Source organism: Lotus japonicus, chromosome 3, assembly GCF_012489685.1.
Source record: "Lotus japonicus ecotype B-129 chromosome 3, LjGifu_v1.2".
NCBI classification, from domain to species: Eukaryota; Viridiplantae; Streptophyta; class Magnoliopsida; order Fabales; family Fabaceae; genus Lotus; species Lotus japonicus.
This window is the reverse complement of record NC_080043.1, coordinates 79,394,963-79,409,228: the sequence shown is the minus strand read 5'-3', so window position 1 is coordinate 79,409,228 and position 14,266 is coordinate 79,394,963.

The window sequence follows — 14,266 nt, the reverse complement described above, 5'->3', positions numbered from 1 at the left end:
GACTTGCCTCGCGAATTTGATCCTTAGAAAATGTCAGCACATCATAACCTTCTGCCTCCAAACACTTCTTGATACGCCCTATCCAATCTGAATCCGCTAAAGTTAACACCATCATTGTCTCATCTTCTTCGATACTTGGGCTGCTTAAAACTTCCTGAATGACTGATTTATTGTTTCCCGGCTTCTTGGTGCTTGCTAACTTTGACAGAATATCTGCCCTTGTATTCTCCTCGCGCGGAACATAATTGACCTGCACTATGCCTATCTGCTTTATCAATCCTTGAGCTTTCAATAAATACTTAGCCAGCTGTGCGTCCCTCGCCTGATATTCACCCTGAATTTGTCTGGAAACTATCTGAGAATCTGTTTTAATTATTATGCTCTTGACTCCCATCTCAATCGCCAACTTCAGCCCTGCAATTATAGCTTCATACTCTGCCTGATTATTGCTTGCTTTAAAGTCAAACTTGAGTGACTGCTCAACTGTCACGCCACCTGGCCCTTCTAAAATGATTCCAGCTCCACTGCCCTTGACGTTAGACGAACCATCTACAGACAAACTCCATTCACCAACTTCCATATTTTTCTCACAGGAAGACATTTCATTGACAAAATCCACCAATACCTGTGCTTTAACCAGACCTTTCTTATCAAACGTGATTTCAAATTCCGACAACTCAACAGCCCAGGAAACCATTCTTCCAGCCAGATCAGGCTTTTGCAAAACTTGACGAAGTGGCAAATCTGTTTTTACCACAATTGGAAAGCCTTGAAAATAAGGTCTTAATTTCCTAGCGGAGATGATTAAAGCTAACGCAGCTTTTTCAATTTTTTGATATCTAACTTCAGCTCCTTGAAGAGCATGACTCACAAAATATATGATCCTCACATCATCTTTACTTTCTTGCAACAAAACTGAACTAACTGCATTATCAGAAATGGAAATAAACATTGATAATGAAATACCTGGAACTGGTTTGGCTAAAATTGGTGGCCTGGATAAATGATCCTTCAAACTTTGGAACGCCTTCTCACATTCTTCAGTCCAATGAAAAGTTTTGTTCTTCCTTAAGCATTGAAAAAATGGTGCTGATTTTTCCCCAGAACACGGAAGAAACCTGGACAAAGCTGCTATTCTTCCTGTTAATTTCTGCACATCTTTAACTGAAGCTGGGCTCTGCATATCAAGTATCGCCTTGCACTTATCAGGATTCGCCTCAATTCCTCTCCTAGTGATCATGAAACCCAAAAACTTTCCACTTTGAATTCCAAACGAACACTTTTCTGGATTAAGTCTCATGTTATGCTTTCTTAATTCGCCAAAAGCTTCTTCGAGATCAGAACAATGTGCCATCATTTCCTCTGACTTGACCACCATGTCGTCTACATAAATCTCCATGTTCCGCCCCACCTGCTTGTCAAACACCTTATCCATCAACCTTTGATATGTTGCTCCCGCATTCTTCAACCCAAACGGCATAGTCTGATAACAATAGTTTGCCTGATTTGTCATAAAAGCTGTCTTCTCCTCATCGGGCTGGTACATTCTTATCTGGTGATACCCTGAATATGCATCCATAAGGCTAAGCATTCCGAACCCTGATGCCCTATCAACAAGCTTATCAATATTTGGTAAAGGATAAGAATCCTTAGGACAGTGTTTGTTCAAATCTGTATAATCTGTGCACATTCGCCACTTTCCATTAGCCTTCTTCACCATGACAACATTCGCCAACCAAGTTGGATACTTTACCTCCCTAATAAATCCAGCTTCCAGTAACTTATTTGTTTCCACCTTCACAGCCTCTGCCTTTTCTTCGCCCATCTTTCTTTTAAACTGAACAATAGGTTTCGCCCCGAGATTTAAAGCCAATTTGTGACATATAAATTCCGGATCGATTCCTGGTAAATCCCTTGCACTCCATGCGAACAAATCCATATTCTCAGATAATAACTTTACTAACCTGTTTTCCTGACTTGTAGTTAAATTGACACCAACTTTCAAGTTTCGTTCCCCAATCTGGATCGCCTTAGTTTCCTCTTCTGATTTCATCTTGTGCTCACTAAATCCCTCTCGAGGATCCAAAATAATTTCTGACTGTTCTAAATCCACCTCATAGACTCGATGCCCCTCTTTCACTGCTTTCTTACCCATGTGCCCATACTGCTTAAAACTTTCTAAATAACACTTTCGAGCAACCATTTGATCAGCCTTTAAAATTCCAACTCCTCCTTTGCTCAATGGATACTTCGCCGTTAAATGTCTTGTAGAAATGATCGCCCCCAATCTGTTTAGTGATGGCCTCCCAATAAGTACATTGTACGGTGAAGTACATTTTACTACCAAAAACTTAATAGCAAATGTCTCCGCATTCTTCTCTTCTCCAAAGACAGTTTTCAATTCCACATATCCTCGAACAAATACTTTTTCTCCAGAAAAACCCACTAAAGAACCATCATAAGGCAACAAATCAGATTCATTTAGCCCCAACTTTTCAAAAGCGTCACCATAAATCAAATCCGCCGAGCTTCCTTGATCCAGAAGTACCCTCTCAATTTCATAATCAGCAATCCTCAGCATTACAACAATTGGATCGTCTTCGTGAGGCTGTATTCCCTCAAAATCTCGCACAGTAAACGTTATATCGGGTTGATTGGTTGCCCAACTTCCCCAATCGTTAGAGTAAACAGCATTAATGGAGTGAACGTACCTCTTACGAGCTGAATTAGTCATTCCTCCGCCACGAAATCCACCAAAAATAGAATGAATTCGCCCCTTTGCTTTTCCATCTGACTGTCTATCTTGACTATCGCCCTCAATCTCTTTTCCATCTTCGGTTCGTCTTGTTGAAGTTCCTGCTTCATCTGAATTGCTTCGCCCCTCAAGCTGCTTCATATACCCAGCCTTTATCAATTTATCAATCTCCTTCTTCAAAGTAAAGCAGTCATCAGTATTATGCCCTGAAATCCTATGATACTCGCACCACTTCTTCTTGTCCACGTAACCCATTGACGGCTTTGGCTGCCGTGGAAAACGAATAACATTCGCCTCCAAACACGTGTGCAAAGCTTCAGTCAAATTAACCGCCAAAGGTACTGCACGGTCATTTTGGTTCCGAGTCCACGTCATCGAATGTCCTGGCCCACGCACTCCATACGGTTGAACACGATTTTTGAAATTAGAACGGTTATCAAATCGGCCGTCATAACGGTTACGATTATTATACCCTGCGTTGCTACGTTCGGTCCATCCCTTCGAATATTGATCTGCAACCGCTCCCTTCTTCGTCTCAAACTGCTGTTTCTGCCCTGGAACCGCTGCATTCGGGCGGTTGTTCTTGATCCGATCACTCTGCTCCTCCCTGATGTACCCTTGTACCCTTTCGCGCAAATGCACCATTGTCTCCACAGGTTTTCTACTCAAATTACTGTTCAAACCACCCGGCTTCAAGCCCAATTCAAAAGCTGCAATGCAAATTTCTGGCATTTTATCCTCCAAATGAACAGATAATTGATTGAAACGCCCCATGTAAGACTGCAAAGTCTCATTTGGTCCTTGACGAACATTAAATAATGTCGCCGGAGTTACTTTTTGTGCACGACTGGTAGAAAACTGAGACAAGAACTTTGTAGATAATTCAGTGAAATTGACAATTGACCTTGACGGTAGAGTTGTAAACCAAATCATCGCCGATTTCTTAAAAGTTGATGGCAACATTTTGCACTTCAACGCGTCTGATGCGCCTACAATGACCATTTTCGTGTTGAAATACACTAAATGGTCCTTTGGATCTGAATCGCCATAGTAAGAGTCGAGTTTCAATGTCTTTAAATTGTCTGGGACGGCAATGTTCGCTATTTCCTCTGTAAAAGGTTGAAAGTCCACCACCGTCTCAGCCATTCTTCGATCGCCCTCTCGTAAACCCTGAGTCTGATTGATATCAGTAAGTTGATTCTGTAACTGTTGATTATGTTGACGAAGTTCATTGAGATCGTCCATGATCCGCTGAAGAACATCGGGAGGAACATCATTTTGTTGAACATGATTCCTCTCTCCGTTCGCCCCGGATCGAGTCACCATTGCGGTGAAAATTGAAGCCTAGGAAAGTATCCAGGGCCCCACGGTGGGCGCCAATGTTCCGGTATGGAACCACTGAGCGGGCTAATCGAAATAGAGAGCGAACACCAAGTAAACAAGATAAGTAAAAATGCGTAAAAATGATAGGATCTTTGCCGCTTGGGCGGTCCTCTTCTATTTATAACTTGGGTTTTGGTCCGGCTGGACCATGGGTTGCCCGGCCCATTTGTTACATGATAGTGATAAGCCCAAAATAAATGACCCGGTTCGCCTATATCAGTCCAGTGTTGGAGATAAATCTTACTCTATTTGTCTTCGTTCAGTTAACTACTCAAACTTGAAATTAAATTGGTTGATGACGATTGACGAGATCTAATAACCTATTTCCATCATAGTCAAGTATTTGATTCACATTGATTTAATAAACTTTTTTCACATAATACAAAAATCTATGTGTAGTTTATCAGGTTTCGTGAGCGTACAACGTTGAGCTGGTGATGTAGCCGCTGGTAAGTACTGGTAGCAGGTACTGTTTAGTAGATAAATTAAGTAGAATGAGATAAAATAAAGTATGTTTTGATATAAGAAAACATGTTATTAGTGCATATGTGAGTGAATATATAGTCATTTTCGTTACTAAAAATGTGAGTGTGGTCAAGTTCGTCTATAAAGTTAGGAAATAGACAAAATCATTCTATCAATTGTAAAACATCGTTCACATTAGTCAATGGATCCCAAAACATTAACTAATGTTATGTGTCAAGTTAATATTATCACATGATATCAACTTTGTCCCCAAATTAGTCATCCTCCTCCAACATTTATCATCATGTTCATCTTCACACACAAAAGACCAAAAAAAAATCAATTTCACATTTCACGTTGTCTTTCCTTTGCACATTTAAAAGTTTGATTTTCTAGATTTGGGTTTGGGTGTTTGATTTTATGGGTTCAATTTCACATTTCACATCTTCTTTCTCTATGCAAGACCAGCGCTACATTTCCTCCCTGAGAAGTTCTCTCGGTCATTTCGAGATGAATATGGGAGGAGAGGGAGAGCGAAAGAGACCCGAAAGCTATGATTTTTATTTGGTATAATGATTTTATTTTGTGAAGAGGGATGCCTTGAATGATAAATCACGGTGGGGTTGAGTTTGATTTTTTGTGTTTGAGTATGAAAATTTGTTGAAGTTTTAATTGGGGTTTTTTTTGTTATGAAGATGAATATGGGAGGAAGATGACACATTTAAAAACGAAATTGACATACATGTGATACTTAACATGACACATCACCTAGCTTATTAACGTTAGTGTGTGTTTATTGAGCTTTCTTCACTTCAGTGTCGTGCACTTTTTGACGCTAAGGACCAATGCGATCGGGGTTTAACAACTGATTGGACAATTTTTCCTATTTCCTAAAATTAAGGACGAATTCGACCGACACTCACATTCTTAAGGACCAAAATTAACCATTCAGACGTGCATATACACATAAATCATAACCAAAAAAAAGATAAAATAAAAAACTTACATATTTAAGTTTCAAAGAAAAGACGAAGTGAATGAAATAAAAAAAAAACCAATTTTTGAATATCTTATTTTATTTTTATATCAAACACTATATATATGTAGTTGTTTTAGACGGCTAAAAGGCCTAAATGCCTGATAGTATCATAGTCAACCTAAGAGATTCGCAATTAATAAAGTACTATACGAGCAGATGAAATGACTTAATTAAGAAACATCTTGTCCCAGATCAGGACGATTGGTCACACGAGGTGACCACGACTCACTTACTAAGAATCAAGCAAGGCTGCCCGGCCAACGGCAACCACAATCTCGAAAGACCTTCAACAAGACTTCCTAAAGACTTCCTAATAGACTTGCAAAGACACTTACGACGAACTCTAAGGTAAATACATGTGTAGTCTTTCATTGACACATTTTTTGCTCATTATGCAAAATTTTCTTCTTGACCTCTGCAATTTTCTCTTTGCTAGCGTCAAAGTGTCCTTTATTATGCACCTTTGTCGTGCCGACGCAGCTCTACTACGCAAGGTAAGCCAATCATGATTATACACCACCACCAGGAGCATGAAAATTCGAGCAGTTTCCTTTCAGAAAGAACATATATAATCAAAGTCATGGAAATTATGAGTACAATGCACACACAGTATAGCGTCGGCGGAGCCAATATGAGTATTTTCAAGAGTGAACTGAATGGGTACTGAACAGAACTTGTTAGGGAAATTATTGGGAGAGAGGACCACAAATTAAGTATCAACATCTATCTCATTTCTTCATGGTGTCTGTATTCTTCTTTGTAGGTGAAGCCTTTTGCTGTCACTTACAAAACCCAAAGGCCAAGTGCTAGAGACTAGACTACAGAATTCGGTTTTGTTCGGATGCCAAATGGGCCCACATTCGATGAACTTCCCTAGGAATGGGCTTTTAATATATTTATTTATTTTTAGGTTTTTAATCGGAATAGAAATATGTAAAAAAAGTATAAATGTTATTTTAAAAATTACTGTCCCCGAATGATAGCTCAAGTGGTAAGAGTTAGAGACATAAGGTTGGTGGCAAGAAAGGTGAAGGGTCCCGGGTTCGAACTCGAAGGAGAGATTAATTTACTAACATTTTTTAACAACTAACATTTGTCAATAAAAAAAAATACTAAATATTTTAAATTACTTTTTCAATTTAATTGTGTTGTGTATTTTACAGATTGCCCATTTGATACTTTGTTCAATTATATATGCGTAATTGTGTGTAGTTAGTTAACATGTGAAGTTTTGCTAGTTATATATACCAGTATTGATCTCGCGTCATGTACGACTTGACTAAGAGTACTTTGTTGACATACATCAGACTTTTTCATATTTTCTCTTTCGTTTTTTTTTTAAAATATGTATATCACCTCTTTAACTTTTTTTTTTCTAATCCTAGTTACATTCTATATGTCAAAACCATTTTAATCTTCCAGATGTATATACAAAAACATAAAATACAATTTTTTTGAGTTAATTTTCAAATCAATCCTTTAAAACTATTTGATATCATTTTGAACGTGAGATATTACATTCAATTTTGTTTATTTTGTAATATAAAAAATAACCATAATTATTAAAATAAAAAGACTTTGTCAGCATACATCTTAATGATAGAAAAGTCGCAATTGATTTTTATTAATTATTTTAATGTTATTAAAAATCATTAAATATAAAATTAATATAGTAGTTATTTTGGAAAAAAGACACAATTGACTTTTTTTTAATTATTCTAATGACATTAATAACCATTAAATGCAACATTAATAGTAATACATTAATTACTTTCGGAAAATGTCACAATTGATTTTTTTTAATTATTCTAATGTCATTAATAACTATTGAACGCAATATTAATACATTAATTGTTTTCAAAAATATGAAATTATTTAATATTTAAATTACTAGAATCAGAAAATATGAATATCACATCATCTACCTACTAATTATAGTATGAGAGAGAAAACTTATGAAGAAATACATAGAGTGATGGATAACACTTGTCAGAGTTGCCACTTTTTTGTTTCGAAAATAGTATATAGTATAAGATATTGTATTAATTAGCTGGTCAATAGAAAAAAAATTTGTGAAAAAGTTACATAATTGGAGACTATACTGAAGATGTGTATTTGTGTTGCTTGTGTGTATTTGTATAATTTTTTGAAAAGTGTGTGTATATGTATATATTACAATTTTTTCAAAGCATTTTAACTTATTTTATTTTTACATCGGAAAAATCAATTGCACCCTCCAGAGATTGATTCCTGAACCGCCTCCACCTAACACATTTGTCATATAACTCTTACCACTTAAGCTATCATTCGGAGACAAAGCATTTAATTAATATATGCACAATGTGTTTTAAACATATATTTGATCACATTTTTTATTTTCTATTTTAAATTTAAATTTTATTGTGATATAAAAAATTGATGGACTCTCTGTGCATAAAAAATATTTTTTTTTGAAAATATATATCCCACGCGCGTTATAAAACATTTGAAGCTTTTCTAACCCAATACAAGTGAGGAAAGAAGGGAAATAGCAAAATACAACAACGGCTACATAAACAAAAGGATCCTTCTACTACTACAATTATACCAACCCTTGTACTTCATTTCAATATAATTTTTATGGCTTATAAAAAAAATTGAAGCTTTTTTTGTTGTTGTGATAAACCTTTAATTTCCCAAATGGAATATTATGTATCATGTAATGAAGAATTCAATACATCAAAAGAAATAACAATGCATGGCTCCTTAAACATATCATAGTTTCAGATTAAATTATTTTTGGCCAACAAACATTTTTCCAGATAAATATCTTTGGCCAACAACCATTGTTTCAGATGGAGTTTTGACATATTGGGCTAGCTATAGATGTAGCAACATTTAGATCTTTTAACCCGTTTGTGCATTTTTGAATTTTGTAAAGTTTGTTTGTCCTCGAGGGCTATTTTTTTAATTTGCGGGATTGTCTAAATCACTATAGGGTTAAATAACTCAAATTCTCTGTTAAAAAAATTTAAATTCTTAAATGGACTTATTATATTTAAGATACGTGAGATATAACTTTGATATTTTATTTATTAACTTATTTATAAATAAGCATATTTGTTTATTATGGTGAAGTTAAATAACTCTCATGATCATTGAGACAATTCCTTAATTTACTAATAAACGATACTTTCAACATTCACTTATTGATTGATTGAAATCTACATGAGCCTCGTTCAATTGGATATAAGATATTTATTTTTAGTATAACTCACATAAGTTTTAACTGATTAATAGAACGAGTTAAAAAAAAAAGAGTTTAAAGTCGGTTTGCTGAAATTTTTCTTTGCAAGAATCAATGTACTAATGGCCTTGGGCATTATGGATGGAAGTAGGTAAAAGTTGTTGACAATGGCCTATGACCTAGCCTACATCAGGTTTAGGTCAGGTAATGCTAAATTAATAAATAGACAAGGTCAAGACTTTTTGAAAAGTCTGTTTAGTTAAAAGGGTCAGACTTAGACCACTTAGAAAGTCTTGTAAGCCTAACAAGTCGGCCTATTTAAATAAATATAAATTGATTTTATTAATTTTGTATTGAATTTATATCTATATTATCATATCTAGAACTTATATACTTATTGACTTATTTATATGTTTAAGCATGTTAGACTATATAATTATTTAATCATATAAACTTAGGTATATAGAGAATGGTGACCTCTTTACTTTCATTCAGATGATAAAATGATATTATTACATTTTTTCTCGTTAGCTATAAGTTTGTTGACATATTTACAAATAGATTTATTGTTATATGCCATTAAATGGGCTATCAGGTCAGGCAAGACTTTCAACAAATCAAGACTCAACACAACAAAAAAAGCCTCTCATAGATTACGGGTGTCAAAGATGACCCGGTCTGACCGAAACCACCTAAACCGAGGTGTTTTTTTATGGATCGGGCAGTTCAGTTCGGTTTGTGGGTGGTTCGGTTGATAAAACGCAGTTCAGAGTGGTTTAGACAGGTCGGTTTCGATTTGGGCTCCATCCCGACCGAACCAACTCTTAAAATAAAAACCAGTCCAGGCCCACATCTGCATGTATAAAACCCTGGCCATATAAATAGTCTTATCCTAACCTTCAATCGCTCTCACTAAACCCTAGCCGCCAACCCCACCACAACCACCTTCACAGCCTCTTATAGTAAACCCAGCCACCACCACAACCTTCGATTTTCACCCAGTCGCAACACCCACCCCTACCGGCCATCAGTACCAAACCTCACCTTCTTCATTTCTCTGTCCTTACTTTCAACATTTGTGTCACGGGCAACACGACACACTGTGTGAGGGAGGGCTGCGATCCGGTGACCATAACAGCAGACGAGGAGCGACACGAGAACGCATACACGAGGACAATGGAGAAGCTTCTAGAACTGGTCCCAGACGGTGCGATGGTGGCCATCAGGGACATGATGGTGAAAAAGATCATGATGTCGGTGTCGCATGGTTCCTCGTCATTGATATGCTCCACCGTGACATGGAAATAAGATCCTAACCTCCGATCTTCTCCTTGGAAATTCACCAAGCGAAGTTTCTCTTTTATCTTACTTACCTTTTTCCTTTTTTCTTTTTATCATTTATGTACCATTTCATTTGAATGAAATTGATTGTTGAAGAAGATTTAGTCTTTACCTTCTCTACTTCTGCTTTTGCTATTTGCAACTTTTTTTCTGAATTTTTGAGTGTGTAACCGACTGAACCTACTCGAAAGAACCATAATCCATCCAACCTGCTACTCGTCAAAATCGATATGCTCAGCGGACAGTTTCGAGCCTGAGTTTGAGATGTTTTCCACCCGACGAAATCGACGTCGATGGCCCGAAACCGCCCGATGGACAACCCTATGATAGATAACGGGCCATGCTCAGGCCTTGAATTTTTTATATAGGCCAGATCTATTTAAGCAAAGTCTAGCCTAGCTTATCTTCACTCCTATTGGGCACGACCATATATATAACATATGAGTTTGGATTCCGATTGAACAATATAGACTCATGTTGAGCTCAATGCTATAAAATTATGTTTTATGTGCTAGAAAAACCCTTTGCGTCTTCATGGCGGGGTCAGGACGTCAAGTCCTCAAATATTACAAGAATTTTTTTTTTGGTATATCGGAAAGATAAATTACATCCTCTAAGAGTTGATCCCTGGACCTCATCCCTAACCCACATGTCCCTTAGTTCTTACTACTTGAGCTATCTTTCAGGGACAAAAGACTTAAATTTTAACAATTATAAAAACATATGATATTTATTTGCCGAAAACAATATATATATAGGCTTAATTCCACTTTTCGTCCCTGATGTATCACGATTGTGCGATTTGGGTCCCCTTATTTTAAAACGAGCAATTTCCACCCCGCATGTTTTTACCGTCAACACTTTTAGTCCTTCTGTCAATATTCCATCTAAATTGGATGATGTGGACTTCATTGATTGACATGACACCAAAACATAGATCCACATACATAATTATTATCCAAATCACTTTTGTATTTCAATTAATAAATTAAAACAAAAAAAAATCCCAATCGCTTCTTCAGTTCTTCTTCCTCCTTTCTCAACCACCATCTTCTTCTTCCCTCTCACCGCCATCTCTCACCATCCCACTACCATCAGTCTTCTTCTTATTAGGCTAAAATCTGCTCATTCAACAACATAACCAACCCAATTAATTCATCAAAGTTTCTTTTTTAACAAAAACATAACAAGAAGAGTGTGAAATTGAGTTGGTTTTTGAGTTACTTAGCCACCCAACAACACAATCAGTTTAGTTTTTGAGTTATTTGTTTATTGTTCAGTTTCTTCCCTCACTTTTAACTCAAAAAAACCCAGAAATCAAACCTCAGCCAAAAGCTTAAACACACAATTACTTTGCTTATTGTTCAGTTTTCTTCGCCTCCATCGATCTGCAAAACGCTGGGTCGCGGCCATACTCGGTGGCACAAGGTGGTTTGACTCGCGATGTGAGGTGAGGAATTGAGGGGTTGTTGAGGGTCATTGAGATCGGAGCAAGTTGGGGATGAGGCTATGAAGGTGGAGGATGAGGGATTGTTGTAGTCTAGTTCGCCGTTTGGAGGGTTGGAGGGAGGGGGCATGGTGGCCGGAGGGGACGTTGTGGTGGTGGCATGCGAGTGGGGGGCTGGAGGTTGAAGATGGTGGTGGGGGCTGAAAGTTGAAGATGATAGGAATCAGGGTTTGGGGATTTTGTTTTTAATTTTTTTTGGGGTTATAATGTATTATTTGTAAAATAAAAATGATGTGTATACTAATTATCTACTTGGAAATTTTTTTTTTGTGCCAGCTAATTTAATAAAGTCCAAATCACTCATTTCTGTCAAATTTTGGACGGAACAGTAACAGAAGGACCAAAATTGTTGACGGTAAAAACATGTGGGATGCAAATCGCTCGTTTTAAAATAAGGGGACCAAAATCGCACAGGGGCGAAAAGTGCAATAAATATATATATATATATATATATATATATATATATATATATATATCAATCATGTATATATCCAATATTCCCACTACATGTGCTACAGAAAGGGCACTTTGAGTATTCAATCATATCAAATAATTAACTAAAGCCATGCATGTAAAGTGTAATTTATAATCTTAGGGGTTTCTCTATGGCTCGTGCTCTTGGTGAGTTTGCCTTTGTTCCTAGATCCTGGTTATAGGAGTATTTCGGCTTAGAGGGGTTTTCTTTTGTTTATGGAGGTGCCTGGTTATTTTTGGGGTTATCCTTGCTCCTTAAGAATGTTGTCCTTAGGGGTTTTTTTGTGTGGATATCAATATATAATCTTTATCTTTTTTAAAAAATCATTATAAAAAGAAAATTAAGCCAACCAACCGTATCTTTCATCTCTGTTCTTATAATTGAGTCCACTTTCTCCTTAAAATATTTAATTATATATTAAGACTTCTTAGAATTATATATACAAATGACACATGAAGATAACAATTTTAAATGCCAATGAGGGATTATGGGGACTGTCCACTTAATATCCATCAGGTGCCACTGACCCCAGCCACCCTCAACGTAGTTAATTAGAAACTTTGTATAAAGTCCATGCAAAAAGAACATGTACATATATATATAGATATATAATCTTAGTGTTTTTTAGTTTATTCCTTAGTGATCTCGAGAGTGCTTACTTAAGAATATTACAGATCACTTTTCAAGGTATTGAGGTAGAAAAGGACCCTGAGATTATTGAGTTCTAGATACGGTTATGGGATAAATAATCCCATCTCTCTGAAAAGAAGGTGAAATTATGTATCCTAATGTCCACTTTGACACCCAATAGGAAATATAAGTGAATGTTTTTTAGTAGAAAGGGACGTGTACTTTGGCATAGTTAAATGCACGGTCATGTTAATATGTACAAATAAATACAAAAAGTGAAGGAGAGATTTTAACTTTTGAGGGCCATTTAGGGTCAGAGATCGGTTTTTTTAAGACAAAGAACATCATTAACAAAGGGAATTTCCATATTTTATTTATTAATTTATTTCCAACTCATTTATCTCTAATGTAATTGGATGATGAGTTATTTAACCCAAACTTTATCATGGGTCATTTAGACAACCTCTTTTTTAGTAGATAAGTTCAATATTTGCATTTTGCAAGTAACAAAGGGAATGAGACATAACGAGTGATAAACGAAATGTACGCAACGCAATTATACCATTTTATCCGAATGAAGATCAATGTTTTAAGAAATTCAAGCGACGATGTTATAATGATCTCAACAGCATTTTCCCCAATGAGCGGGATGACAAAATAGGCTGAGTCTGTTTGGTAAACCTGTCAACCCGTCAAACAGGGCATGACAAATTAGGTTTCTAAATCCACTAATTAACCCACCATTTTGACTCGCCCTACCTTACCCACAAAAGTAGCAGGCTGATGGCAAGGTGGATTGGCCTGTCAGGTTAGTTAAATTTTTTACTTCTTGAGTTAAATGTATACATTATTATTAATTTTAATTGTTTTAAGCTATTTTAAATGGGTCAACGTATCAACCTTCTCATATTTCGGACATCGACCTCACTCTTGCGGATGCGATCATTGATGGACAGTGGAGTGTAGCGGGTATGTCTACGGTAATCCCTGAGAGTATTGTTCAGAGCTTGATGATGATTGAACTAATTATCAGATCGAATGGAGAAGATCATTGGATTTGGAAACCAAGCAGTAAGGGTTTGTACACTGCAACAGAGGGTTATTCTTGGCTCTGTGTGAATTCAGCCTCGGTTTCCTCTTCCGATGTGTGGACTTCGATTTGGAAGTTAAAGGTGCGCATGAGAAGGTTAGAGTGTTTGTTTGGCTACTTATGCATGATATTATTTAGGTGAATGATCGTTGATTCCGGTGCCACCTTGCATCCTCTCCAGCGTGTTCGCGCTGCTCTCATCCCAATGAAGATAGCTTGCAATGTCTTGGTGATTGTCCTCACTCTCGCGAGGTGTGGACGAGGCTGCATGCGTTGTCTTGGCCACGGTTCACGGTGGCTTCCATCAAAGTTTCGGTTCGTTCCCAGGCTCTTGGTCCCCATGGCTCCTTGTTCG